Source organism: Callorhinus ursinus, unplaced genomic scaffold (assembly GCF_003265705.2).
Source record: "Callorhinus ursinus isolate GAN/ISIS: 27379988/994484 unplaced genomic scaffold, GSC_fseal_2.0 scaffold61, whole genome shotgun sequence".
Lineage (NCBI taxonomy): Eukaryota > Metazoa > Chordata > Mammalia > Carnivora > Otariidae > Callorhinus > Callorhinus ursinus.
The window spans coordinates 3,386,223-3,408,306 of NW_027397123.1; the positions used below are offsets into that span (position 1 = coordinate 3,386,223).

Below are 22,084 nucleotides of genomic sequence, written 5' to 3' on the forward strand. Positions count from 1 at the left end.
TTTTTCTTGGATATTCTACTCTCATTTGTTTCTTCTCTCCTATGCATTTCTGTGGCCGTCATAAAAATAAATTAACTAGCATTCCTACATGTGCTATCCTGCCTCCTGGTTTACTAATTATGTCCTGAAATAGCCATGTTTTGTTTTCAGTAGAGCACTGTATGCATATACTTATTTTATTGCTATACATAGTACATAATATTCATGTTTTATAGGTCTTGTGTATGAGGTACTAGAAAATCTGGTGTACTAACGGACAGTGTTTTAAATGGCTAAACTTAAAAATACAATTATGAACTCACAGATGACTAGGCTGTTTTCTTACCTCAGAATTTCCATTATAGGAGGTTATATAAATAAGTCAAAAGTATTTGTATAGTAATCATTGGGAATTTCTACATATTTATGCTCTTAACTATTTCCCAAGATCTCCCCCAATTTCTACTCTCCTATCATAGTTACTATATCCACCAAAATATATATCACTTATAGGAGGGGATGGAATGGTGTTATTAGAAGAGATACATTGCTACTGTATTCATTGTAATGAAAACTAAAAACAGGCCAGTCCCAGACTCCTTTGGTACCATAGGACAAACAGCAAATATCCTAAACCTATATTTCACATTTTATATTTCCCTTACTCCCAATCCTATAGTAAGCCCTCCTCATGCAAATCTCTGGGATGTAATATATCTCAGTTGGCTAAAGAGGGAAGGGGCAAAAAAGACATGCAAATGTTTGGCCATAAAATGTTACCTACTTTAAGTGTCCCTGCAAAAATTCAAAGAAGTGGCAGAAGCGAAGTTTTCTGTATGATTGTTCTGTTTTTAAATTTATAATTTTTAACTTTTCCATTTAAAGTCAAGTCCATTCAATTTAATTTTATAAGTATGCTACTTTATAAATATACTGCAATTTTCTTGTTTTAACCACCAAATCTGTGATGATTTTTATGGGAGCGCCAGGACATTAATACAGATTTTGGTACCAGGAAATGGGGTTTCTGCTAAAACAAACACCTAAAAATGTGGAAGTGCATTTCGGCAATGGGTAGAGGCTGGAAGAATTTTAAGCCACGTGACAGGAAAGCCTAGATTGCCTTAAACAGACTGTTAGGCTTAGAGATGGTAAGGTGTAGGCTCAGGAGGAAAAGAGCAAGATTGAGAAAGCTATTTTCTTAGAGGATACATATAGCCTCATGAGGAGAATGTTACTGCAAATATTAACATTTAATAGTGTTTCTGGTGAGGGTTCAAAAGAAAATGAGAAAACTGTTGCTGGAAACTGGTGGAAAGATGATTTGTATTACATAGTAGAAAACTTGGCTGAATTGTGTTTTATAGTTGTGTGAAAAGCAAACTTGTGATTAATTTGAATACTTGGCTGAGGAAATTTCCAAGGAAAATGTTGAAGGTGGGACCTGGTGTATTCTTGCTGCTTATAGTTAAAATGTGAAAGAAAAGAGAAATTGAGGAAGTAACTATTATGCAAAAAGGAACCAAAGTCTGATTATTTGGGGGAATTAGCCTATCCAAACTGCAAAGGATGCTGAAATTAGGAGATTCACTGGAGAAAGCTTGCTCTGGAGAGAGGGTGTACCAGGACAACTTTAGCTGAAGAGATTAGGTATGTGATTCATGGATGCAATCAACCATCTCAGTAGAAATGAAGAGATGGTTGTCCAACAGTGATGGCTTTTTTTTTTTTTTTTGAGTGTAGGCAGTTTGTCCTGCCTCCTGTCTAATTGTGTGGATCCCTGTGACAAACAGAGAAGACCCACAACCCGTAAGGTCTTTGCAAATTTTGTATCAGCAGAAACACTGCTAGCTTGGACTGACAAGAACAGAGACAGGATGAAATAACAAGGCTGTCAGGTTTCCAAAATTCTACAGGCAGGAAATGGGCTGATCAAGATACTCAACTATAAACATGCGTTACCCTTCAAGAAAAGAGGACAAATGACCATGAGCCATGGACCTTGAGGGCAGAGACCCAACCTGGAAGGTAGAGTCTCAGGGCACAGGGGATTACTGTCAGGCCTTGAAAACTAATGGTATTTACTCCACTGGGTTTTGAACTTTCTTGGGACCAGTGACTTTTTGTGTGTTTATTGACCATCTATATAGTTTATGTTTATATCTTTTGTCTGTTTTTTTTTTCTTTTTTGGGGGGATTATGTGGGGGTTTATGCTGTTGGATATTGAGAGTTCTTTATATATATTAGATATTAGTACTTAGCAAGATATGTGATTTGCAAGGATTTTCCTCTAGTGGGTAGGTTGTCTTTTCATCCTCTTAGCAAAGTCTTTTGCAGAGCAGAAGATTTTAACTTTGATGAGATCTAATTTATCAAATTTCTCTTTTATGAATCATGCTTTTGGTATCAACTCTAAGATCTCTTTACCTAGCTCTAAATCCCCCCAATTTTTTCTTTGTTTTTTTCCTGCAAGTTTTATAGTTTTATGTTACACATTTTTAAGTCTACAATCCATTTTGAGTTAGTGTTATATGATTGTATCATATATGTGAGATATTATTGAGTTATAATGTATAAGACTTAGGTAAAGGATTTTTTGTTTGTTTTTGTTTGCCTGTAGTGTCCAATTGCTCCAGCACCATTTATTGAAAAAGCTGTCCTTCCTCCACTGAATTTGTTTCATACCTCAGAAATCAGTTGGGCATGTTTATGTGAATCCAGTTCTGGTTCTTTGTTTTGTTCCATTGATCCAAGGGCCAGTTTCTACTAATACCACACTGCCTTTATTATTGTATCTAAACTATAAATCTTGATATTGGGTTGAGTGATTCCTCCTACTTTGTTATTCTTTATCAAAATGACTTTACACATTCCAGCTCATGTGTCCTTCCATATAAATTTTAGAATAATCTGATCTTTAAAAAAAATAATAATCTGGTTTATATTTACCAAGATAGAAAAAGTAATGGCCTCACAAATATATCCCCATCTTAATCCCTGGAACTTGTGAATTTCCAGGTTACATAGCAAGGGATTGCAGATAGAATCAAGGTTGCTAACCACCTGTCTTTAAATAAATTATTCTGGATTATTCACACGGGTATGATGTAATCACAAAGGTCTTTTTAAATATGGAAGAGACAGAAGAGGAAGTCAGAATGATGCCTTTTGAGAAGGACTCTATCTGTTGTTGCCTGCTTAGAAGATGGAGACCAAGAGGGCCATGTGCCAAAGAATGCAGGCAGGCAGCCTCTAGAAGCTGGAAATGACAAGAAGATTAAGAAGAAAGAGGAGGAGGAGAATAGAGGAGAAGATAGAAGAAGGTGCCACCTGAGCCTCCAAAAGGCCATAAAAGAATGCAGCTTGCCCACAACTTGCTTTTAGCCCAATGAGACCCATGTTGCACTTCTAACATAAAACTGTAAAATAATAAATTTGTGTTTTAAGCCATTTGTTACAGCAGCAATAGTACATTTACAAAAATTCTTGCTGGATTTGGACAGGAATTGCATTTAAACCTCTATATCAATTTGGAGTAAATTGACATCTTTACTGTGCTTGGCGTTCCAATCCATGAACACACTGTGTCTATATATTTTATTTCTTTCATCATTGTTGTATAGTTTTCAACATAAGAGTCCTACATATGTTTTGTTTTACACTACTATGTATTTTTGAGTGATTATAAGTAGTATATATTTTTTAATTTCAGTGTCCACATGTCCATTGCTAATATATAGAAATACAAATGATTTTTGTATGTTTGTCTTCTACTTTGTGACTTTTCTGAACTCAGTTGTTGGTTCTAGAAATTTAATGACTTAATTGAATTTTTCTACATAATCATGTTATCTGTAAATAGGACAGTTTTATTTCCTATCTATAGGCCTTTTATTGCCTTTCTTTCCCTACTGCATACACAAAACTTAAGAATTATGTCAAGAATAGTGAGAGGATAAATTCTTGCTTCTTGATCTTCAAGGTAAAGGATTTACTATTACACTCTTAAGTATAATATTAGCTGTAATTTTTTTTGTAGATACTTTATTAATTTGAAGAAGTTTCCCTCTATTCCTGTTTTTCTGAGTTTTTATCATGAATCAGTTGAATTTGGTCAAATGTTTGTTCTATATCAGTTGATTTGATTGTGTTGATTTTTTTTTCCTTCTTTAGTTTGTTGAAATGGTAGATTACCTTGATTGATTTTCAAATATTGAACCAGCATTGAATCCCTGGAGTAAACCCCACTTGGTCATGTAAAATTCTTTTTATATAATATTGAATTCTCCTTGTTAATGTTTTTTAAGGATTTACTGTGTCTATATTCATAATGTATAGTAGAGTGTGTATTTTTTTCTTTTATACTGTCTCTGTATTCAGCATCAAGGTAATACTAGTATTCTATTTTCTGGAAGAGATTGTGTTCTTTAAATATTTGGCAAAATTCTCGAATGAAATTCTCTGACTCTGGAAGTTTTGGGGAGAATATATTACAGATTATAGACTAAATTTCCTTAATAGTATTTTGGCCATTCACATTATTTCATATTGGGTGTGTTGTGGTAGTTTTGTGATTCAAGTAAGTTGTTCATTTCATCTAAGTTGTCAAATTTATGTGTAGAATTGTTTGTAGTATTCCCTTATCCTTTTGATGTCTGCAAAGTAGTGATATCCGCTATTTCATATGGGTATTGGTAATCTGTGTCTTTTGAGTTTTTGGTGGTGGTGGTGGTGGTCTTTCTAGAAGTTTGTCAATTTTATTGATCTTCCCAAAGAACCAGCTCTTAATCTCAGTGATTTTTCCTATTGTTTTTTATGTTTTAAGTTTCACTGATTTCTGTCTTTGATTTGTTCTTCTGTTCGTTTTCCATTATTTTCTTTTCTAGGTCTTGTTTTGGGAAGTTGGATTAATAATTTGAGAATTTTCCTCTTCTAATATATGCACTTAGTGCTATAAATTTCCCTTTCATCCCTGCTTTATCTGCCTCCTACAAATTTTGATACGTTTTTTAAATTTTCTTTTCTTTTTTTTTTTTTTTTTTATTTGACAGATAGCACAAGCAGGCAGAGCAGCAGGCAGAGGGAGAAGGAGAAGCAGGCTCTCTGCTGAGCAGGGAGCCCAATGCGGGGCTCAATCCCAGGACCCTGGGATCACGACCTGAGCTGAAGGCAGACCCTTAACCAACTGAGCCACCCAGGCAGCCGTTTTTTAAATTTTTATTCATTTCAATGTCTTTTTTCTATGAATAATTTTTATTTACTTAGAAAAATCAAATAACCAAAGCAGTATTTTAAAATTGCATATGGTTCACTTATTTATCAATATTCTTTCTGATGAAAATGCCATTTTCACTAACATCTCATTTTTAAAATTCAGATAAGTGTCTTTGGTTATCATTCACTAAAATACATTTTGGTTTTTACCATATACCAATTTATATATGTAGTATTTATTTCCAAAATTAGGTTCCCAAACCATAATCAGCTCAACATGTTTTTGAGACTTCCTCTTTGACACATGGATTATTTAGAAGTGTGTTTTTGTTTGTTTGTTTGGTTGGTTGGTTTTTTTTTTAAAGATTTTTATTTATTTGACAGAGACAGAGAGAGACACAGCGAGAGAGGGAACACAAGCAGGGAGAGTGGGAGAGGGAGAAGCAGGCTTCCCGCTGAGCAGGGAGCCCAATGAGGGACCAATCCCAGGAACTTGGGATCACGACCTGAGCTGAAGGCAGATGCTCAATGACTGAGCCACCCAGGAGCCCTAGAAGTGTGTTTTTAAGACCGCCACTCCTGGGTTTGTTTTTTTTTTTTTTTTTGATTAATGTTTGCATGATATATCCTTTTCTATTCTATTACTTTCAACTTGCCTATATCTTTATATCTGAAGTGCGTTTCTTGGCGACAGCATATTTTTTTGTTTTAAAGATTTTATTTATTTGACAGAGAGAGACACAGTGAGAGAGGGAGCACAAGCAGGGAGAGTGGGAGAGGAAGAGGGAGAAGCAGACTCCCCGCAGAGCAGGGAGCCAGATGCGGGGCTCTATCCCAGAACCCTGGGATCATGACCTGAGCTAAAGGCAGACGCTTAACCGTCTGAGCCACCCAGGCGCCCCAACAGCATATTTTTAAAAATGTTTTAATTGTGGCAAAATATGCTTAATGTAAAATTTACCACTTAAACAAATTTTAAGTGTACAATTCAATGGCATTACGTACATTCACACTGTTTTGCAACCATCACCACTACCCATTTCCAATATTTCATCATTCCTAACTGAAACTTGGTATCCATCAAACATTAATTCCTTATTACCACTTCCTCCCAGCCAGTGGTAACTACTATTCTACTTTCTGTCTCTATGAACTTGACTATTCCAGGTACCTCATATCATGGAATCATATGTCCATTTGTGTCTGGCTATCTTCAAGCTTCATCCATGTTGCATGTGTCAGAACTTAATTCCTACTAAAGGCCAAATAACACATCCATTGTATGTATATACCACATTTTATTTTTCCATTCATCCAATAACGGACATTTGGGTTGCTTCTACTTAATTTTAGCTATTGTGAATACTGCTGCCATGAACATTCGCATACAAGTATCTGTTCTAGTCCCTATTTTAAATTCATTTGTCATTGTTGTGCTGTATGATAATTATGTTTAATTTTTTAGAGGCATTGCCATGTTTTCTACAGCAGCTTCACCACAAGGGTTTCTCCACATCCTTGCCATTGATTATTATTTTTTTTTTTGATTATAGTCATCTCAGTGGTTATAAAGTGGTATCTCATTGTGGTTTTGATTTGCATTTTCCTAATGACTGATGTTGGTTCCCTTTATTCTTGAATGATTTATATATATATATGTTTCTGTTTGGGTTTTTTGGGGTTTTTTGCTGGATATAGGATTTGGAATTTGGAATTCTTTCTTTCAGCACTTTAAAATGTACAACCTCTTCTGGCCTCTGTGGTTTCTTATGAGAAGTCCGCTTTTGTTTGAATTTCCCCCTCCAAATTTAAGGTGGTGTTTCTCTTACTTTCAAGATTTTTATTTTGTCCTTAGTTTTCAGAAGTTTGACTATGATATGACATGATAGTGATTGGGGGCAGAGGTGGGGGAAAGCTTGTTACTCAGTGTCTTGAATCCGTTTATGGTCTTTTGCCAAATTGGGGGAATTTTCAGTCATCATTTCTTTGAGTACTTTTTCAATCCTGTTGTATTTTTTCCTTCCAGGACATCAATGTTAGGAATGTTAGATCTTGTATTATAATCTCACAGGTTCCTGAATTGTTTTTCACTCTTTTTTCAGTCTATTTTCTGTTGTTCAGATTGGGTAATTTCTGTTCTGATTCCTTCCTCTGTCCCCTCCATTTATGCTGTTAGCACATCTATTATTTCCATTATCATACTTTTCAGTTAATTTTCCTTTGATTCTTGGGGCGCCTGGGTGGCTCAGTTGGTCAAGCGACTGCCTTCAGCTCAGGTCATGATCCTGGAGTCCCGGGATCGAGTCCCACATCGGGCTCCCTGCTCAGCAGGGAGTCTCCTTCTCCCTCTGACCCCTTCCCTCTCATGCTATCTCTCATTCTCTCTCTCTCAAATAAATAAATAAAATCTTTAATTTTCCTTTGATTCTTTTTTATATCTTCTATTTTCTTCATTGGACTTCACATTTCTTTGCTAAGACTTTGTTTTTTCTTTTGTTTCAAGTATATTTGTTTCAGGCATTTTTATGAAGTTTTATGTATTTATGAGATAATTCTAACATCTTTGTCATCTTGATACTCTTTTGAATATCTTTTTTCACTGAATTTGAGATTTTCCTGGTTCTTATTATAATGATGGATTTTCAATTGAAATGTGGACATTTTGTGTTAAGATTCTAAATCTTATTTAAACCTTGTTTAAGCTGGCATTCTCTGCTCCACTCACATGGGAAGGGGGTGTGCCATCTTGTTATGGCAGGTGGGAGACAGAAACACAGGTTTCTCACTCAGTCTCCATTGACGGGGGAAGGAGGAGTCCTCCTTACTATTATGTGTGAATGGGAGTTCTGGCACCCTACCAGCCTCCTTTTTATACCTTCCTGGTTGAGAGAGGTAGGAGTGCCTCTTTATTGCTCTTCATTTGCCCTCCATATTTACCATAGAAAAGAATGGCCTAGTTAGCCTGGGTGGTGGTGAAGATCTTGACTCTATATTACACTTACTCTGACACCAACCCAGTTACTTGCTAAAAATTTCCCTCTTGGGGGATGCCTGGGTGGCCCAGTCTGTTAAGCATCTGCCTTTGGCTCAGGTTATGATCCCAGGACCCTGGGTGGGATCAAGTCCTATGTCAGGCTCCTTGCTCAGCGAGGAGCCGGCTTATCCCTCTGCCTGCCATTCCCCCTGCTTATGCTCACTCACTCTCTCTGACAAATAAAATCTTAAAAAAAAATTCCTCTCTTGGTACTGCTGTGGCTGTATCCTATAAATTAATATCCTGTATTTCCACTTTTTTTTTTAAACAATGCCTTTTTTTAAGATTTTATTTATTTGACAGAGAGAGACACAGCAAGAGAGGGAACACAAGCAGGGGGAGTGGGAGAGGGAGGCTGAGAAGCAGGCTTCCTGCCGAGCAGGGAGCCCGATATGGGGCTCGATCCCTGGACCCTGGGATCATGACCCGAGCTGAAGGCAGACGCTTAACGACTGAGCCACCCAGGCGCCGCCCTCTATTTCTACTTTTGTTCAGTTGAAAATATGCTCTACTTTCGTTTGAGACTTCCTGTTTGACTCATGGATTGATTACATGTCAGTTGTTTAATTTTTACGTATTTGTGGACTTGCTAAACATCTTTGTTATTTTTTTCTAATTTAATTCCATTTTGGTAAGGAAAATGTTTGGCCTGATTTCAATTCTTTTTTTTTTTTTTTAAAGATTTTATTTATTTATTTGAGAGAGAGAGAGAATGAGAGATAGAAAGCATGAGAGGGAAGAGGGTCAGAGGGAGAAGGAGACTCCCTGCTGAGCAGGAAGCCCGATGTGGGACTCGATCCAGGGACTCCAGGATCATGACCTGAGCTGAAGGCAGTCCCTTAACCAACTGAGCCACCCAGGCGCCCGGCCTGATTTCAATTCTTTTACATTTATGAAGATTTAGTTTATGACCCAGAATATAGTTTATCTTGGTGAATATTCCACATGCAACTGAAAAGAATACATACTCTGCTGTCAATCTATAGATGGCATTGAGTTCTTCTGTACCTTGATTTCTTGTCTGTTGATCTATCAATAGGAAGAGATAAATGTTAAAATCTCCCACATTAATTGTAGATTTATCTACTTTCAGTTTATCAGTTTTTGCTTTGTGCATTTATTTTATATAGACACATATATATCCCCCCCACCTTTACCAAGGTATAACTGACATATAACACTGGGTAAGTAAAGATGTACAATGTGATTATTTGATACATGTATATATTGTGAAATGATTACCACAAAGGGTTAATTGACACCTCCATCATTCCATATAATTACCTTTTTGTGGGTATGGTGAAAACAGTTAATCTACTTCCTTACCAACTATCAGTTACATAATTCAGTATTAACTATAGTCACCATGTTGTATATTAGATTCCCAGAACTTACTCATCTTATATCTAGAAGTTTGTACCCTTTGACCAATATCTCCCCACTTTTCCCATCCCCAAGCCTCTGGCAACCACCATTCTCACTCTGTTTCTGAGTTTGCCTTTTTTAGATTCCACATAAAAGTGAGATTGTACAGTATTTGTCTTCCTCTGACTTACTTCACTTGTATAATGCACTCAGGGTCCATCCATGTTGTCACAAATGGCAAGAATTCCTTTCTCATGGCTGAAAACTATTCCACTGTATTTATGAGTGTGTGTATATATATATATATATACATATATATATATACACACACACACACACAGCATCTATAGATGGCTACTTAGATTGTTTCCATATCTTGGCTATTGTGACTAATGCTGCAATGAACATGGCAGTGCAGATATGTCTTTGAGATCCTGATTCTATTTCCTTTGGATATATACCCAGAAATGGAATTGCTGGATCATATAATACTATTTTTACTTTTTGATGAATTTCCATACTGTTTTCCATAGTGGCTGTACCAATTTACATTCTCACCAATGATGTACAAAGGACTCGTTTTCTCCATATCATCACCGACACTTGTTAAGTCTTGCCTTTTTGATAATACTATTCTAACAGGTATGTGGTGATATCTAATACTGATTTTAATTTGCATTTTCCTGATAGTGATGTTGAGTACCTTTTCATGTACATGTCGGCTATTTGTATGTCTTCTTTGGAAACGTATTTATTCAAAGGTATTGTATGTCTTCTTTGCCTATTTTTTACTATTGAGATTTTTGCTGTTTGAGGTTTTTTGCTATTGAGTTGTATGAGTTCCTTATATTTTAGATATTAATCCCTTATCCAGGTAGATGGTTTACAAATATTTTCTTAAATCTATAGGTCAACTTTTCATTTTATTTTTCTGTGTGGAAACTTTTATTTTTTTTAAAGATTTTATTTGAGAGAAAGAGGCAGGGGGGCGGGCATGGGAGGGGCAGAAGGAGAGGGAGAGAATTTTAACAGGCTCCACAGCCAGGGTGGAGCCCAAGGGCACAAGGTTTGATCTCATGACCCTGAATATTTTCATTGAATAGAATGAGACTGACAGTGGTTTCCTTAAAGTATTTTTAAAATGTTGTTCCAGGGGCACCTGGGTGGCTCAGTCGTTAAGCATCTGCCTTCAGCTCAGGTCATGATCTTGGGGTCCTAGGATCGAACCCCGCATCGGGCTCCCTGCTCAGCAGGAAGCTTCTCCCTCTCCCACTCCCCCTGCTTGTGTTCCTGCTTTCGCTCTCTGTCAAATAAATAAAATCTTAAAAAAAAAAAAAAAAAGTTCCACCTACCCATGGCATTCATACTTTCTGATGAGAAATTTTGTTATTAAAGGTATTGTTCCCCTATATGTAATGCATCAGTATTCCATAAGAAGTTTTCAAGGTTTTTTTTTCCTTTGATTCTCAGCAGTTTTATTATGGTCTGTCTCAGCAAAGGTTTCTTTTTAGTTTATCCTTTTTTGTGGGATTACAGGCATACCTCATTTTATTGAGCTTTGCAGATCAGGTTTTTTGTTGTTTTTCTTTTAAAGATTTTATTTATCCATTTGACAGAGAGAGACAAAGCGAGAGAGGGAACACAAGCAGGTGGAGTGGGAGAGGGAGAAACAGGCTTCCTGCCGAGCAGGGAGCCTGATGTGGGGCTTGATCCCAGGACCCTGGGATCATGAACTGACTCAAAGGGAGACGCTTAACGACTGAGCCACCCAGGCACCCCTGCAGATCAGGTATTCTTTGAAAACTGAAAGTTTGTGGGGCGCCTGGGTGGCTCAGTTGGTTAGACGACTGCCTTCGGCTCAGGTCATGATCCTGGAGTCCCAGGATCGAGTCCCGTAGCAGGCTCCCTGCTCAGGAGGGAGTCTGCTTCTCCCTCTGACCTTCCCCCCCTCTCATGTACTCTCACTCTTGTTCTCTCTAGTAAAATCTTTAAAAATAAATAAATAAAAATAAAAATTGGAAGTTTGTGGCAAGTCAGTCTTGAACAAATCTATTGGTGCCAAAATAATTTTCGAACAATATTTGCTCACTTTGTGTCTCTGTGTTATATTTTGGTTAAGTCTTATGTCAAAATGTTCATTATTATTATATTTGTTATAGTGATCCGTCATCAGTGATTATGACTCACTGAAAGCTCAGATGATGATTAGCATTTTTTAGTGATAAGGTGTTCATTAAGGTATGTATATTTGTTTACATAATGCTATTGCACATTTAACATACTACAGTGTAGTGTAAACATAACTTTTATATGCACCAGGAAACCAAAAAATTCATTTGACACTCTTTATTGTGACATACTTTATTGTGGCAGTCTGGAACCAAACCCGAAATATCCCAAGGCATGCCCATATATTCTTTCTTGAATCTGTAAGTTTGTATCTTTTGCCAAATTTGGTAGGTTTTGGCCATTATTTCTTTAAATATTTTCTCTTCATTGCACTTTCTTCTCTCCTTCTACAATTCAAATGACACAAGTGTTAAACTTTTTGGTATTGTCCCTTAGGTCCTAAAGTTTCTGTTAAATTTTTTTAATCTTTTCTTTTGGAGGGGTGCCTGGGTGGTCCAGTCAGTTAAGCATCTTCCTTTGGCTCAGGTCATGATCCTCAAGTCCTAGGATTGAGCCCCATGTTGGGCTCACTGCTCGGTGCTCCTCTCTTTCTCCCTCTCTCTCTCTCAAAAAATATATATAAAATCTTCTTTAAAAATCTTTTATGTTGGGGGGCGCCTGGGTGGCTCAGTCATTAAGAGTCTGCCTTCAGCTCAGGTCATGATCCCAGGTCCTGGGATCAAGCCCCACGTCGTGCTCCCTGCTCAGCAGGAAGCCTGCTTCTCCCTCTCCCACTCCCCCTGCTTGTGTTCCTGCTCTCGCTGTCTCTCTCTGTGAAATAAATAAAATCTTTAAAAATATATATTTTATGTTGGATAATTTTTATTGATATATGTTCAAATTCACTTCAATCTTTCCTTTGTTTTCTCCATTTTGTTACTGAGCCCATCAAGTTTTCCAGTTCTAAAATTTACTTTTGGTTCTTTTTTTATAGCTTTTATCTTCTATTTCTCTGCTTAGTCATTCTCTCAAGAGTGTTCACCTTTACTTCCTGAAACATGGTTCTCGTAGCATTGAAAGTCTTTGGTAATTCGAACATGTGTGACTTCAGTGTTGGGTCTTTTTTCCCCCATTGTGAGTTGAAATTTTCTTCATTCTTTGTATGTAGAAGACATTTTTGTTTCTTGGACATTTTGAATAATTTTATTCTCTTGGCCTAGATTAAATCCTATAGAAGTTGATAATTTTGGTTGGTTTTAGCAGGCAATTTATTTCATTCAGTATGCAAGTTCCAAACTACTTTCTGTGCCTTGAGGCTCCAATGTCAGTTCAGTTTTCAAAGCATTTGCAGTGTTGTTATGTTTTATGTGTGCTTCACCCACTATCCATTTTGGGACCCAGATGATGATCTACCTTCTGATTCAGTTCTCAAGGCCTTTCGTATGCTGCCTAGTGTCAGATCTACACATGTACAGCTTGAGAGTGCTCCCTCAAGTCCATACACCTTATGGGACCCCTGACTTGAGTTGCCTCCTCGCCTCTGTCTCCCCAGAACTCTTTAGTTCCCAGAGGTCCCCTTCCTGATCTAGTTAGGTCTAAAGAGCTTTAGTTTTCCTATCCTTTTTTTTTTTTTTTTTTTAACACTAGGCTCCACAGCCCACCTGGGACTTCAACTCATGACCCAGAGATCAAGAGTCACATGCTCTACAGACTGAGCCAGCCAGGCACTCCTTTAGTTTTCCTATTCTGCTGTGCCCTTCCCACAGCTAGGTCTTCCTCCAGTGCCAAGCAGTAAGAAAATAAAGAGGAAAAAAGTAATAGGATTTCTTCTATTCTATTCAAAACAGACTTTCACTCATAAGGTAGAATTCTCCTTCCGCAGGGTTTAAGTACTTGCTGCCAGCTGCTGCAACTACCACCTGCCCACTACAGTACTGCGGCTTTCAGGACTATTGTTTGCCTGGGGTGAGACCCGAAAGAAAACAAAAACAACATAAATTTCTTAGACATTACCCCACAAAATCCTCTTCTCCCACTCATTTGACCAGAAAGAGCCTCTCTCGAGGTTCTTTCTATTTGAGCTTGGTGCACAGTTCTGGGATTCAGGTTGTGTTTTAGTCCAGGCAAGAACACTTAACCACCAAATTAGTCAAACATCCAAATTCTGGTTTCCTTCTCCAGTCTACTAAAATTTACTTTCAGGTTTCTCTAATAGCTGCCCATCCATTCTCTCTAGGATTTTACCTGCATTCAGTGGGAGACACAGGGAAGAATATACTAATTCTATCTTAACTGGTATTGGCTTTTTTAAGATTTATTTATTTTAGAGAGAAAGTGCACATGTGAGTGGGCGGGGGGTGACAGAGGGAGAAGTAGGAGAGAGTCCCAAGCAGACTCCCCACCAAGCGTGGAGCCCTTCCTGGGGCTCAATCCCACAACCCCAAGATCATGACTCAAGCCAAAAACCAAGAGTCAGACACTCAACCGACCGAGCCACCTAGGTGCCCCTTCTGTTTGTTTTTTTAACTTCTTGAGTTTGAATACATCTTGCTTAAGAAGCTGTAAATAGAGTGCGATCATATAAATTATATAAATTTTAAAATGGTGACTGATAAGCAAAGTTCTAGCTCTCAAATCATGATTTCCTCAATTCTTGGTTTCATTGCTAATGTTTTCCTTAGGGTATTTGTATTCATATTCATAAATCTATTTTTTTTTAGAAACAATCCTCATCCAGTATTGTTTCAGAGTGTTAGCCTTATAGAATTAGCTTGTAAAATTCTTTTACAGATTATCTCTGCAGTTTTTACCTGGTGACTTATTTATGTATTTTTTTAAAAGAGAGATTTTGAACCAAATTTTCATTTTCCCACCACATTTATTAGACCAGGCCAATTTCTACTTTGAGTCAATTTGAAAAAAAATATTTTATATACATAGTATTACCATGCTATTTTAAAACTCTCCATAAATATATGTATGCCACCTTATTAAAGCCATTGTATTTCTCATCTTTACATTGATCAAATTTCTAAGTCTAGTTTAGATCGATGTTTTTTCCACAGAAAATAGATGTTTTACTCTTCCTCCATTAACTTCTAACTGTATGAATGGTTTCCTTCTGCTGGATTTACGTTAATCTGTTCTTTTCCTAGTTTCTTTTTTTTTTAAGATTTTATTTATTTATTTGAGAGAGAGAAAGAGAGATGGAGATAGTGAGAGAGAACACGAGTGGGGAGGAGAAGGGAGAAGCAGGCTTCCTGATGAGCAGGGAGCCCAATGCGGGGCTCCATCCCAGGACCCCAGGATCATGACCTGAGCCAAAGGCAGACGCTTAACCAACTGAGCCACCAAGGTGCCCCCTTTTCCTAGTTTCTTAGGTTTGGATTGCTTTGACAGCTTATCAACTCTCCACTATGTGACAGACACTGTATTAGAACTAGGATTATAAGTGTAATCATGTGGGGCAATAATCATTTGTTGGATGGTGACTGTTAAGCAAATCAAAATTCTGGCCCTAAATTTTCATTTCCTGCATTTATTAAAGAGTACTAATTTCCCACAAGATTACTTTCCAAAAATGATTTTGATCACCTCCTACAGGTTTTGATATATAGCAACTCATTATCACTCATATCTGAATGGTATCCTATTTCAACTCTGGTCTTCCCTTTGAATCAAACAAATAAAATATAAATTTCCAAGAGGGGGTTAGAATCACCTCACAGATTACTTTCTAATTGTAAGGATTAAAAAGGACCTTTAAAATGAGAAATTTAACAGTCATCACCTTAACCATACAATCAAATTTAGTTTCATGGTATCAATATGTGCCTCTTAATATATGACGATACAAAATATTTAACATCATTTATGATAAAATATTCTTGCAAAATTGTTTAACCCAAACTCAATCTTTTCTCTACACTTAATTTCCAATGTAGATGGCAGAGTAAGTTAAATGAGAACATTAGGAAACAAGCACAACAATCCAAAATATGGAACACCCTACAAGACAACTGCATGGCCTCTAAGAAGAAAAAGCCAGCATCATGGAAAAAAGGAATAAAGGTAAAGAACAAAACTAGACTAAAAGAGACATATCAACTAAATGTAATTTATGAACCTAGAGTTGATTCTAGATAAAAAGAAAAATAAATAGCTATTAAAGTCAATCTTGGGACAACTGGGAAAATTTGGAATATGCATCACTTGACATATTTTAGAAGGTGTGATTATATTATGGTTATGTAGAAAATTATAGGAAGATAAAGCAAATATGACAAACTGTTAGCTTTTTTTTTTTTTTAATTTGACAGAGAGAGATAGTGAGAGTAGGAACACAAGCAGGGGAGTGGGAGAGGGAGAAGCAGGCTTCCCGCTGAGCAGGGAGCCCAATGGGGGGCTCTATCCCAGGACCCGGGATCATGACCTGAGCCGAAGGCAGACGCTTAACCACTGAGCCACCCAGGTGCCCCTAAACTGTTAGCTTTTAAACTGGGTGGGGTTTGGATGGTAAATGCCTGTTCATTATCCTTTTCAACTTTTCTGTGTTTGGAAGTTTTCATAATGACAAGATGGGGAAGTTTAATGGGCAGTTTTCTCCCTGTTATCCTTTTGATAATTTCTAATAAATTTTGAATTCTAAGAAGATAGTGTAGATTACAGAATACGTGTTATTTGGACTTGACTGCAAACTGCATAATACCCTTTTCTACTTCTTCAGCAATGAGCTATATTCTCAATATATATTTACAGCCATTAATTCCAAAGTATTCCAGCATTAATTTCCTGTTGCAACTTAGGAATGAAGTTGTCTCACATGTTCTTTATTTTTTTAAGTTTATTTATATATTTAGTAATCTCTACACCCAATGTGGAGCTTGAACTCACAACCCCAAGGTCAAGAGTTGTGTGCTCTTCTGACTAAGCCAGTCAGGTGCCCCCATGTTCTTTATATTCTACTATACTTTATTCAGAATCAATTATTTGAAGTTCAATAGGAGGTGGGTAGTGATTGGAGGCTTTCTAAGTTCATTACCAATATAGATTCTTTCATAAGAATTACTAACAGTTACGCTATTATTACCAGAAGAACAGTAGCTAATCTTTAGTTGCCAAATAATCTTACAAGGGTTTACAGGAGTTAATCCTCACAAAAACACTATTAGATAGGTATTAACTTCACCATTTTACAACTGATGCACAGAGCTAATAAGTATATTGTTGAATATCTTGAAGATGATGATGGGCTAAGTACGTGCTGTGACTAAAGGCTTTCCTTCAGTTCCACAACTGATAAGAGTAAGAAATTCTTCTCTAATGTGAATCTGCTGACATCCAACAGGAACTGAGTGATTTTAGAAATCTCGTATATTCAATAGATTTAAGACATCTGGTATGAAATTTTTTATGCCAAATAAGTTGTAAGATTGACCGCCCCCCCTCCCCGGAAAAGGGTTTCCCTAAACATTTTCCCCTAGTATTAATAATATTCTATGAATAATGGAGTAAAAGAAAAAGTACTTTCATATGTACTCAATAAGGTTATGAATTCTCAGATTTGATAGTGGCATGAATATTGGGCCTTCATACATTTCTCACCTTTTTAGAGAGTTTTTCATCATTATAAATTCTCTGATGCTCATTAAGGAATAAACAAAATCTAAAGGTATTCCCACATTCTTTACATTCACAGGGTTTCTCCTTAGTGTACATTCACTGATGTACATTTTATCTAAAGGCCTTCCCACATCACTCCTCACTTATAGAATTGGTTTCTCAGCATTGTGAAATATCTGATGATCTGTAAGGATGTAATGAAGTGGAAAGGCCTTTCCATATACCTTCAACAGAATTTCTCGTTAGTATGCATTTTTTGATGTTGATTAAATGTTGAATTTCATCTACAGGCATTCTCATATTCCTTATATTTGTAGGGTTTCTCTTTAGTGTACATTCTCTTTAGTGTACATAGTGATGTTGGGTAAGTTGAATTCTGTCTAAAGACCTTGCCACATTTCTTATATTCATAGGGCTTCTCACCAGTATGTATACTGTGATGACCTTTAAGGTGTGAATGCAGTCTAAAGGCTTTCCTACATTCCTTACATTCATAAGATTTCTCACCTTTATGAATTTTAGATGTCAACTGAGTTGTTCATGTAATATAAATGGTTTTTCACATTCCTTATATTCATAGGGTTTTTCATCAGTATGAATTTTCTGGTGTACTCTAAAGTATCTCAAAGAGCTGAAGATCTTCTCACAATCCTGACATTTATAGCGTTTCTCACCAAAATGAGTATGCTGGTATATATATATTTTTAAAGATTTTATTTGTTTATTTCACAGAGAGAGACACAGCGAGAGAGGAAACACAAGCAGGGGGAGTAGGAGAGGGAGAAGCAGGCTTCCCGCGGAGCAGGGAGCCTGATGCGGGGCTCGATCCCAGGACTCTAGGATCATGACCTGAGCCGAAGGCAGACGCTTAACCGACTGAGCACCCAGGCGCCCCAGTATGCTGGTATTATTTTAAGTTCTTTGCCTAAATTAAAAGCTTTCCTACAGTCTTTTTTTTTTTTTAAGATTTTATTTATTTATTTGAGAGAGACACAGTAAGAGAGGGAACACAAGCAGGAGGAGTGGGAGAGGGAGACGCATGCTTCCCACTGAGCAGGGAGCCCAAAGTAGGGCTCGATCCCAGGACCCTGGGATCATGACCTGAGCCAAAGGCAGAAGCTTAATGACTGAGCCACCCAGGCGCCCCACATTCTTTACTTTTATAGGGTTTCACACTACTATGAGTTTTTAGATGTTGAGTGAGATGCTGATGTATTCTAAAGGCCTTCCCACATTCCTTACATTTATAGGGTTTTTCACCAGTATGAATTTTCTGGTGTACTCTTACATTACCTGCCCAAACTAAAAGTCTTTCCACAGTAATAGGATTTCTCACCAGGATGAGTACTTTGGTGTACTCTAAGATCTCTGCCAAAACTAAAAGCCTTCCCACATTCTAGACATTTATAGGTTTTCAGATGTTGAGTTCCCATGAAGCTTAAAGGCCTTCCCACATTCCTTACATACATGCATAAGAATTCTTTTTTTTTTTAACAGATGTTTATTTATTTATTTGTCAGAAGAGAGAGAGAGTGCACAAGCAGAGGCAGTGGGAGAGGGAAAAGCAGGCTCCCCGCTGAGCCAAGGAGCCTGATGCCCAGACTCAATCCCAGGACCTTGGGATCATGACCTGAGCTGAAGGCAGATGCTTAACTGAGCCACCCAAGCATCCCGTGATGTAGTGATTTTTAATATAAATAAATAAAATAATGGTGGAATTACAGTCAATGGTTTATTAAATTCAATCAAATGTATTTTTAAATAATCTTACTAAGCCTTTTTGTTCTTTTATTATTTTTTATTTTTTTTAAAGATTTTTTATTTATTCATTTGAGACAGAGACAGAGCACAAGCAGGGGGAGAGGCAGAGGAAGAAGCCACTCCCCACTAAGCTGGGAGCCCAACATGGGGCTCAATCCCAGGACCTGGAGATCATGACCTAAGCCGAAGGTAGACTCAACCATCTGAGCCAGCCAGGCGCCCCTCTTTTATTTTTTTAAGATTTTATTTCTTTGAGGGGCGCTTGGGTGTCTCATTCATTGGGCATCTGCCTTCAGCTCAGGTCGTGAGCCCAGGGTCCTGGGATCAGGGCCTGCATCAGGCTCCCTGCTCATGGGGAAGCCTGCTTCTCCCTCTCCTGCTCCCCTGCTTATGTTCCCTCTCTTGTGCTGTCTCTCTCTGTCAAATAAATAAATGATATCTTAAAAAAAAAAAAAGATTTTATTTGAGAGACAGAGCACGAGCTGGGGGAGGGGCAGAGGGCGAGGGATTAAACAGACTCCCCACTGAGCAGGGAGCCCACTGCAGGTCTCGATCCCAGGGCCCTGATATCAAGACCTGAGCTGAAGGCAGACGCTCAACCTTAACTGAGCCATCCAGGTGCCCCAATTCAATCACATGTATTAAAAAAAAAAAAGCAAAAAATAAATAAAACAAAGTTCTTAGAAAGAATTCAGAATCATAGGGCGCCTGGGTGGCTGTCAGTTAAGCATCTGCCTTCAGCTCAGGTCATGATCCCAGGGTCCTGGGACCAAGCCCCTTGTGGGGCTCCCTGCTCAGTGGGGAGCCTGCTTCCCCCTCTCCCTCTGTCCCCCCACTTGTGCTCTTGCTCTCTCTCTGAAATAAATAAAATCTTTTAAAAAAAAGAGAGAGAGAGAGAGGGACGCCTGGGTGGCTCAGTCGTTAAGCATCTGCCTTCGGCTCAGGTCATGATCTCAGGGTCCTGGGCTCCCTGCTCGGCGGGAAGCCTGCTTCTCCCTCTCCCACTGCCCCTGCTTGTATTCCTTCTCTTGCTCTCTCTCTGTCAAATAAATAAATAAAATCTTTAAAAAAAAAAAAAAGAGAGATTCAGAACCTGAAAGATGAACATAAAAATTGTGAATGTTTCAAAAAGAGAAAAAGCTGTGTGCTTTTAAGAGAATAAGAATCAGATTAATCAGACTTTCATCAGTTACAAATATGTGAGGAAAACTAAATATTTTATTTATTTTTTTTGAAAGATTTTACTTGTTTGACAGAGAGAGGCACAGCAAGAGAGGGAACACAAGGAGGGGGAGTGGGAGAGGGAGAAGCAGGCTCCCCACCAAGCACGGAGCCCGATGCAGGGCTCGATCCCAGGAAGGAAAATAATTTTGCATTTAGAACCCCATACTTTGCAGAACAGAAGGGGAATCTAAGCAGAATAAAGAAATCTCTGAGTGCCAACAGAAAATGAATATCCAACTTTTAATCAAGAATTAGACATCTGAAATCGGGGGGGAGACGAACCATGAGAGACTATGGACTCTGAGAAACAAACTGAGGGTTCTAGAGGGGAGGGGGGTGGGGGGGATGGGTTATCCTGGTGATGGGTATTAAAGAGGGCACGTTCTGCATGGGGCACTGAGTGTTATACACAAACAATGAATCATGGAACACTACATCAAAAACTAATGATGTAATGTATGGTGATTAACATAACATAAAAAAAAAAAAAAGAATTAGACATCTGCCGGACACCTGGGTGGCTCAGTCATTAAATGTCTGCATTCAGCTCAGGTCACGATCCCAGGATCCTGGGATCAAGCCCTGCATCAGGCTCCCTGCTCGGGAGGCCTGCTTCTCCCTCTTGCACTCTCCGCTGCTTGTGTTCCCTCTCTCGCTGTGTCTCTCTCTGTCAAATAAATAAATAAAATCTTAAAAAAAAAAAAAAGAATTAGACATCTGAAGAATCAGATAAACATGAGCCATAAACCAGAAAAATATCCATTCATAGAAATAGATGCAAGAGACAGAGATAATAGAAACATCACACAAAGATGTCAAAAACAGTTACTATAAATAAGATCCAATGTACAGGAAAACATGAACTTGATATTTTTTTTAACCAAAATGGACAGAACAGATGAAAACAGAATATCTCAGTATTTCCATACATTCTGTATGGAATTAACAGCTGATTAGACATTGTAGCAGAAAAAGTCCGGTGAACTTGAACAACATAGCAACAGACCTATCTAGAACAAAGCTCAGAGGGGAAAAAAAAAAAACCTGAAAAAACAAAACAAAAACAGCAATAATTACCTGTGGGATAATACCAAAAGTCCAACATATGTGTAACTGGAGTCTAAGAAGGAGCAAAAAGAAGGTGAACAGAAACAACCTTTCAAGAAATAATGTCCAGCTTTAAAATATTTTCATTAAAAAATATAAAAACCCTATAGATACCAGAATCTGAACAAACCCCAAACAGAAGAAACATAAATGGACACACATAGAGACACACACACACACACACACAGGCACATCATAATGTTGCTGAAACACAGTGATAAAGAAAAAAATTTTTAAAGGAGCCAGAGGAAAAAAGATATCTAGATATTTTGCATACAAAGGAGCAAAGAACTATAGATGACTTTTCATTAGAAACTACACAAGTTACAAGACAAAATTGTCAACTAGAACATTATACACAGTAAAAAATATCCTTCAAAAGTGTAGATGAAATAAAGACTTTTTTAGACAAACAGAAGCTGAGAATTCACTGTTGAACTTCAAGAAATATTAAAGGAAATTCATTGAGCAGAAAGAAAATACTAACAGGTAGATATTTGGATCTACACCATGATGTGGAAAACATGGGAAATGAAAAACATGAGGGTAAAATTTCACTGCTTAAAGGAAACACATATACATGTAAAATATATGACAAAAATAGCACACAGAATGGGAGAGGGGAAATGGAAATGTACTGCTGTTAGGTTCTTAAACTGTATGTGGAA

The 22,084-nt window shown here is 37.6% G+C and overlaps 1 long non-coding RNA gene across 1 annotated transcript in view; it reads right to left on the bottom strand.

Moving 5' to 3' along the window:
- Nucleotides 1-22,084, bottom strand: part of LOC112810778 (uncharacterized) — a 43,050-nt gene that overhangs the window by 9,557 nt on the left and 11,409 nt on the right. Inside the window, exon 3 of the long non-coding RNA XR_012376010.1 lies at nucleotides 9,197-9,257. This is a non-coding gene — a long non-coding RNA (uncharacterized lncRNA). The remainder of the gene's footprint in view (nucleotides 1-9,196; nucleotides 9,258-22,084) is intronic.